This window comes from Cebus imitator, unplaced genomic scaffold (assembly GCF_001604975.1).
Source record: "Cebus imitator isolate Cc_AM_T3 unplaced genomic scaffold, Cebus_imitator-1.0 Scaffold79, whole genome shotgun sequence".
Taxonomy (NCBI): Eukaryota; Metazoa; Chordata; class Mammalia; order Primates; family Cebidae; genus Cebus; species Cebus imitator.
In genome coordinates this window covers 6,369,266-6,377,384 of record NW_016107394.1, presented here as the reverse complement: position 1 = coordinate 6,377,384, position 8,119 = coordinate 6,369,266, and positions in this window count along the sequence as shown.

Here is an 8,119-nt window from a genome sequence, read left to right as displayed (position 1 = left end):
AAAAAAAAAAAAAAAAAAAAAAAAAAAAAGGAAAAAGAAAGGAAAGAAAAAAAGGAAATAGATTATCTCGCAGTTCTGAAGGCTGGAAGTTCAAGATCAACTCCCTCAGTAGGCTCCGGGGAAGGATTTGTCCAGACCTCTCTTCGGGCTCTGGCAGCTCCTGGGCCTGTGGCAGTGTAACTCCAGTCTTCACGTGGAGTTTCTCTGTGCACATGTCTCTGTGCACTCGTGTCCCCTTTTGCAAGGACCCCAGTCATATGGGAATTAGTTCCCACCCTACTTCAATGTAGCCTCACATCATCTGCAGTGACCCTAGTTCCAAACAAGGTCACATTCAGAGGTACTGAGGGTTAGGACTTCAATATATGAGTTGTGGGGTGAAGGGGAACAAAATTCAACCATAAAAGATGGGGAGAGCCCAGAACCCAAAGGGCAGGGATGACTGTGGAGGAATAAAACTGGGGGTGCTGGGTTCAAGCTACATTTGCCTCTGTGAGAAAGGCAGCTGTGTCAGAAGAGGGTTCTGGAGGAGACAGAAGCAGTTTGTGGGGATTTAAACACACACGTCACTGCTATGTGCTATGCCATGCCAGCTCTTTATTCAATTTGTTTTCACAAAATTGATTTCTGTTCTGGATAGTGGCATCAGGGAGGGGATTGCTGATGTGCTGGTCCCAAAGCTGGGACAGGGCAAAACCAGCACTGCCCACAGGAGGCCAGGGCTGCCAGGCAACAGAAGCTAAAGCACTGCAGCAAGGTGCGGAGGAGATGGGGGAGTTGACTGAGGCAGAGGCTGGGCAGCCAGCTTTGGAAGGACGCAACTAATTGCATTCAGCATCACGCTGCCATGTGCATTCATTTTTATGAGTACATTTGATTCTCTTAAACACCTCCTATGGTGGAAATTATTGTTTCTACCTTACAGTTCCTATTTATACACTGTGGTTCCAGGTGGCTCCAGGGTGATGTGACCTGCTCAAGGTCCCACAGCATGTACCAGCAGAAGTGGGTTTGAACCCAGGAAGTCTGATGGCAAAACCCATGTTCATTCCACAGTCTCTAAGGTGCATTCTGTGCATAGACTCTTCGTCTTCTTTTTTTTTTTTTTTGAGACAGAGTCTTATCCTGTCACCCAGGCAGGAGTGCAGTGGTGCGATCTTAGCTCACTGCAACCTCTACGTACTGCATTCAAGCAATTCTTGTGCCTCTTGAGGTAGCTGGAATTACAGGCACCCACCACCACCCCCAGTTAATTTTTGTAATTTTAGTAGAAACAGGGTTTTGCCATGTCCGCCGGATTGGTCTCAAACTCCTGGCCTCAAGCAATCTGCCTGTCTTAGCCTCCCAAAGTGCTTGGATAATAGGCCTGAGCCACCGTGCCTGGCCTGTAGCCTCTTCTTTAGCAACCCAGGTACCTCATGCACAGCTGAGCTCCAACAATCCGTGTATATTGACTGACCAAGGAATGTTTCTGTGCAACCGCCTCCAGAGCCCATGCCACATCAGCTGCAGCTGGCGTAGACAATTCCTTGCCAGCCCAGGCTCACCTCATGGCCAGCATCCTACCCCAAGCATAAGTTTCTGCATCTGCTGCAGGCTCTTTGGCACCACCTGACCTTGCTTGGGCAGACATTGCAGCCCAGAAGTCTCGGGGAGCTTACCCGGTGGGGGCTGGAGTCAGCAGATCAATCGCCAGCTTCCAGTCCTGCAGATGAGCAGTTTTGGAAGGCATTCTGTACGCTTCGGGAGTGCTGGTGGAATACAGCCCTGTTGCCCACCATGGAAACTGATAAAACATACCCTGGTAATGGCTTTGCTTCCTTCCCCGTCCTGTTCTCCTCACTCCCTTGCTCCTGCCTCCTGGAATCACCTCCCCAGTAACTAGTTGCGCCAAGCCCTTGTCTCACACTTGGCTTTTGAAGAAACCCAAACTGAGACAGTGATGGTTCCGGTGGGGAAGTGCCCCTTTCCAAGGGGGCCATTCTGAAATTGGTCATAGCAGGGAGCAGGAAGCCAGCAAAGGCTGATGGATTACGGAACATCACAAGGGTTTTGCTTCAGAAGCAAAGCCGGAGAGGAAGGCCTGGGACATATCACACAGTTTGGGCTTCCCTTAAGCACAGAAGACACAGGCTTAGATTCTGGAAGACACACTGACTGCCCAATGGAAGATGGGTTAAAGGAAGACAGGGATCAGTGAGACCAGTGAGGAGGCCATTGCTGTAACTAAGTGTAGATGATGAGACACAGACCAAGGAGGCAGACACAGCCTGAAGAGAAGGCCAGAGTCCAGCACAGCTCAGAGAGTGGGATCACCGGGCCTCGGCAAGAGCCTGATAAGCTCAGGGGCTTGGGGGAGGCAAGAGAGACCGTCAGGGATGACTCCAGGTGTTTGGCGCCTTTCCCTGATGGAGGGGCCATGGGACAAGGAGTAAGGGGTGAAAGGAATGCGTTACCAAGGTCTCTGGAGCACAGCGGAGGTCTGTGCGTGGTGCTCGCAGGGAGGTCAGGCTTGGAGCAGATTCGGAGATGTCCACCTACTGACCTCAGTCCTGTCCCTCCCTCCTGGCCCCTTCCTGGCTCCACAGGAGGACCTCTGCCTCTCCTCCTCTCAGGTCTCAGAGCTCTCCTCGCCCCCAACTTGGAGGTAGAGGCAGACAAGCCTGGGCCAGACCACTCCTGCCCCAAGATTCCCAGGAGGGCACTCTGAGTCCCAGGCAGAACAGCCTGTCCTAGGAGGTGGAGAAAATGGCAGCAACCCAGTGGCAGCCCTTGAGAACCTCCCTCTCATTGTTTCCACAGCAGCCGCAGCCCAAAGACAATTCTGGAGGCTCGAGGGGAAGCAGCTTTTGCCAAGTCACTGCCCTGTGTCAGGCGGCCTGGATGGGGTGGGGGTGGGGCAGCCCAGTGGAGTCAGGGAGCCAGGCAGGGAGGCTGGGGAAGGCCCGAGTCCTGGCTCTGCACGGTGCCTGCACCAGACAGAATGGTAGCCGCAAATGGCAGCGCACTCCAGGAGACTGACTGAAGGGAGGACCGGAGCTGTGGGCAGAGTGAAGGCCATCCGCCAGGAGTTGGGGAGCACCCAGAAACTAGCAATGTCAGGGAACTGTTACCACCCTGAGGCATGCCTGGCAAGGTGAGGGGTAGGAGTGGCTTGTAGCTGGGACTTCAGAGTGCAGCAGCTGCCAGATCGTGGCCACAGAGGGAGCAGCAGGGCCACCAAATGGCCCCATCTCTCTCTTCTGCTTGCTAATCTCTTGCCACGGCATCGGCTGGCCAAACCTAACAGAAAAGTGATGCAGGCACAGAAGTTGTCCAACCCAGGCACACAGCAGGACAGGCATGCTGGCGAAAGAACAATCCTTACAGCAGGGAACCTGGCCGAGTCCCGCGTACTGCACTGCTCAGCAGTTGCTCCAGAAGGCTCTTCTGTGGAGCTGCGTGTCTCATCAGTAGAGGGGGAAGGATGGCAACGCCTGTGTGCCCCACACGTCATGGGTGCTCAAGATTCCCCTCCCTTTGTCTAGTCCCCCTTCATATCTGATAGCAGCAAGAGCCTCCCCGCCCTGTACACACAGCCCCTCGTACAGCAGCTCTGACCCTGTGGGGCTTTCCATCGGATGGGCTGCTTTTTGAAGATCTCTGATGTGCAGGACTTGGAGTTTGAAGACCTGGATTAAGGTCCTGACTCCATCTTTTACCTTAATTTAGTCTCTTTCCATATCTGAATCTTGATTTTCTCACCTGTTAAAAAAGTCATCACAGGGCTGTGTGGTGATGTATACCTGTAACCCCAGCACTTTGGGAGGCCGAGGCGGGCGAATCATGAGGTCAAGAGATCGAGACCATCCTGGCCAACATGGTGAAACCTTGTCTCTACTAAAAATATAAAAACTAGCTGGGCGTGGTGGTGCACACCTGTAGTCCCAGCTACTCGGGAGGCTGAGACAGGAGAATTGCTTGAACCCGGGAGGCAGAGGTTGCGGTGAGCCGAAATCATGCCATTGTACTCTAGCCTGGTGACAGAGCAAGACTTCGTCTCAAAAAAAAGTCATCATAAAAAACTTCATCTTCATTATTTTTACCCACACCCTTAGTATCCTTTCCACATGTGCCCTGAGACTTTCATTTGGAACAGAGCTGCTTGCACTAATTCACATGTACATGTAAATAACTGGTGATGAACTCCAAGCTTCTACAAAGTAATGGGAGGATAAACAAATGAGTCAGCCAGTGAGTTTAGAGGGTGTATCTCATTCATTTCTGTATCTTCTGAATCTAGTACAATGCCCTGCTCCTTGTGAGTGCAGGATAAAAGTTTGTAGAATTGCTCAACTCTCGTCTCGTGTATCTCTGCGTTCTGGGTGCCCCAACACAGCCTGGCATACAGAAGGTGCTTGCGTGTGAACAGTACTCAAAGGAATGACTAAATCCAGTAGGGCCCAAAGTCCTCATCTGAGTGTGGGGTTGTGGGCTGGGGAGACCAGAAGCACCACCCAGGGAGCCAGGATCACAACCCTGGGGCCACAACCCTGGGGGCCAGGACCTCTCGCCTCTCTGCATGCAAGAAATCAAGGCCTTGGCAACAGCTGCAGCCAGCTGGCACCAGGTCCCCGCAAGAGTCATTGTTTGGCCAAAACAGGAAGCCGCCCGAGGGGAAGTGTGGCCTCGCCTCAGTGAACCCCTGAAGAATGGCCCCCAAGAAACTTGGGGACGTGCCGGCAGTCACAGACTGTGTCACAGCTGCACCTCCCCACCCAGGCCAAGGGATGGTCCTCACTCGACCCTGGAACCCTGGTGTTTTTACAAAGTAATGGGCTGGGGACCAGGAGGCTGGCTTCTAATCCTGTGTGACCTTGGGCAGGTCACCCACCCACCCCCCCCCCCCCCCCCCCCCCCCCCCCCCCCCCCCCCCCCCCCCCCCCCCCCCCCCCCCCCCCCCCCCCCCCCCCCCCCCCCNCCCCCCCCCCCCCCCCCCCCCCCCCCCCCCCCCGCCCCGGAGATGTCTCCTCATCAGCTCTTTGCAGCTGAAGGATTCCATGTCTCGTCGGTCCCTCTGGCTACCTGTTTCCTCTGGTCTGCCAGCGCTCAGTATGGACAAGGCCCATGGAATGAGCCCTTTTCCACTAGAAGTAGGGAACCTAGTGGCTCTGTAGCACTTCACAGTTAGCAAAGCCTCATCTCTTTTCACTTAATCCCCCAACAATTACGCCATGAGGCACTGACAGTGAGGCTTATGGTCCCATGTCATAGAGAAGAACACAGAGGCTCAAAGACAGAATTCAAACCCATGCCCCCAGCCTTGGAGCCTAGTGGGCAGGGGCTGCAGCAGCTCAGAAGAGGTAGCAGCCCCCTACCGGGAGTAACAGGGTCAGAGGCTTATGCTGGCAGCTTGAGGTCTGCTTGGTTGGCGTTTATTTCTCTTAATTCAGGTTCTGCCACTTACCCACTAAATGAAGCAAGCAAGCCGCTCCATTTCTGTGCCTGAGTCTTCACTTGGGATCTGGAAATGATGTCTGTTCTGCTAACCCAGGCTGTGCAGGTCACATGAGCAGAGGGGCAACTAACGCTCATCATTGTGTGGACACATTGGCTACTGACCCAGCATCTGGTTTTCTCTTCCTTCCTCACAGAACCCCAATTCTGTTGGCTATTCTATCTGTCCCCAGGGTTAGCACTAGAGCCCAATTAATCTAAGTCAACCAGGATATGCCATTCCTGGAGAGACTGCCATTGACTGGAAACATGATCCAAGTCGTCCCATTCAGACCTAAGAAAAATCCTATGGTTCGCGTGGGAAGAGACGTCCCTCCTGCTCTCTCCCACTGGACATGCCCATGCAAGCATGGATTCCCCATTGCCACTGGCAGCCACCCTCAGCTCTGGGGAGGATGACAGCCCTCCTCATGAGGCTGGAAGGGGAACCAGGCAAGGACCAGAGAGCAGGGAAAAGCCTGTATTCTTGACGACATCAGGAGCTGCTCTGGACCTGCAGTGGTATAACAGGATATGCCTCTTTGCTTTATTTAGCCCGTTGGCGGCAGGGTCTACTCTTACTTGCAGCCAAAGGCATCCTCGTGCTCTTCATCATCTTGCAGTCTCTGATGTACAGAGAGGGGGAAATGGGCCTGCTCTGCCCCATACTGGCTCACAACAGGGCAGATTCAAAACCGCTGGCTGATCTGCCAGAGCTGATGACTTGGTGGTGGCTTTTTGGAAGCTCTGCATTTTTTCTTCTCTGTTCTTTGGGCCAGAGACAGTTCTTTTCTCTTTAAAGCTGGCCTCTGGCTTGGACCCAGGCCACCCCACTGACATTAATGCTGCAGGATTGATGGGGTGGGGAGACAGAGAGCCCAGACCTCAGCCCCGGCTATTCCCTCTGCTCAGCCTCCAGTTATTCCCCTTCCCCTTTCCTCCAAGGACCTCAGTCCCTTTACAGCCTGAGGATCACAGGGTTTTCAAAACATAGGAACTCTTGGAGCAGACAAAAGTGGAAACAGACCCAGATATAGGCAAGTGCCCTGCCCCAGGTCACATAAAGCTGGGACTGTAACCCAGGTCCATCCACTGCAGGAAGGCCAGAAATTGACGTAACTTTTTCTGTTTTGAGTCTCCACCACATCCCTGATGTTTCTTGTCTTCATCCTTCTTTTCTGTCTCTATGGCCACTGCTCTGATTCAGGCGTCATGGTCTCTAGACTGGTGGTGGCCTCTTTCTAAGTTCCAGTTCACATCTGCAATCATGCCTCCCAAACAGCTGCCAGAAGGATTGTCCTTAATGCAGACCTGACTCTGTCACCCCACTGCTTCATTGTCGGTAAGATTCAGGATCCTTAGTCCGCCATAGAGGATCCCTCTTAACTGACCCCTGCCTAGCCTCATCTGTCACATTAAGACCTATATTCCTTCTACTAAACATAGTTGCTGCCTCCTCCAGGCAGCTTTCCCAGATCGTTCTATCTGTGGATGGCACAATGTCTAGGTCCATCATGGAACACTTTGCAGGATGGGAAGTTCTGACTCCAGCATCTGCTCCGCTGCACCATGAATGCTCACAAAGCACAGACTGTGTCTGCTCAGCATTCCTGCCTGCCCTGCACTCTCTACTAGGTTTGACTTTGTCTGTGTGTAGTTTCCCCTTGTTGATTCCAGGTTATCTGTCCTTAGTTCCAGGAATGAGCAAGGGGACAGAAGGTAGGAGATTCTGACTCCTCACCCTCAGCAGGCTCTGGCACTCCCCACTCTGCCCATCGATGATTCAGCGTGATGCAAGTGAGTCTTTCCGAACATCACAGATGCGGAGAAGCAGGCCAGGCCTGGGGCTCTGTGAAGTCACAGGGGCAGAGCTTAACAAATAATCCCCTCCAAGCATGGCCAAGAAAAACCCCAAACTTGGAGCTCGATGCTGGGATTCCAGGAGCTCCACTTCCAGGAATTAATCCTGAGAGACAAACATCCAGAATGTGAACAAAGAAGAACATGGCAGAATTTATTTATAATAGCAAAAATCTGGAAACAATCTAGAAGTCTAGCAGTAACAGCAAGGGTAAATACATGAACAGATATTCAGATAGTGAAAAAGTGTACAGCCATTAAAATTATATTTGCAAACAATTGTTATTAACATGGAAAAGTGTTAAGTGAAAAAGGACAGAATACAAACACATGTATGTAGTGTGATCATAACTGAAAAAACACATAACATCTGGGAGGAAATATCCAAAAATGCTAGAAAATGACTTACTTAGGGTAGAAAGATTAAAAATTTTCATATGTTTATTCTTCCTTGTGATTTCCAAACTTTCTATTAAATAGTCATTTTGTAGTCAGGAAAAAATTAATTAGACACAAAGAAAAAGAAGAGGTTAACTCTAGTCCCAACTCTGGTGATAGCTGGACACAACCTTAAGCAAGTCAGCAACCCTCTTCAAGAGTTCATTTCCTCACTTATCCATTCATCTGCTCCTTCTTTCCTTCATTCTAGAAACCTCTCTTCCGGGCCTCACCTGTGCCAGGCCCTGGGCTGGGCACTAGGGACCCAAACATGAATCAGAATGTAAACACATGGAAAAATGTTTAACCTGCTTCATAATCAAAGAAATGCCAATTAAAGCTAAGC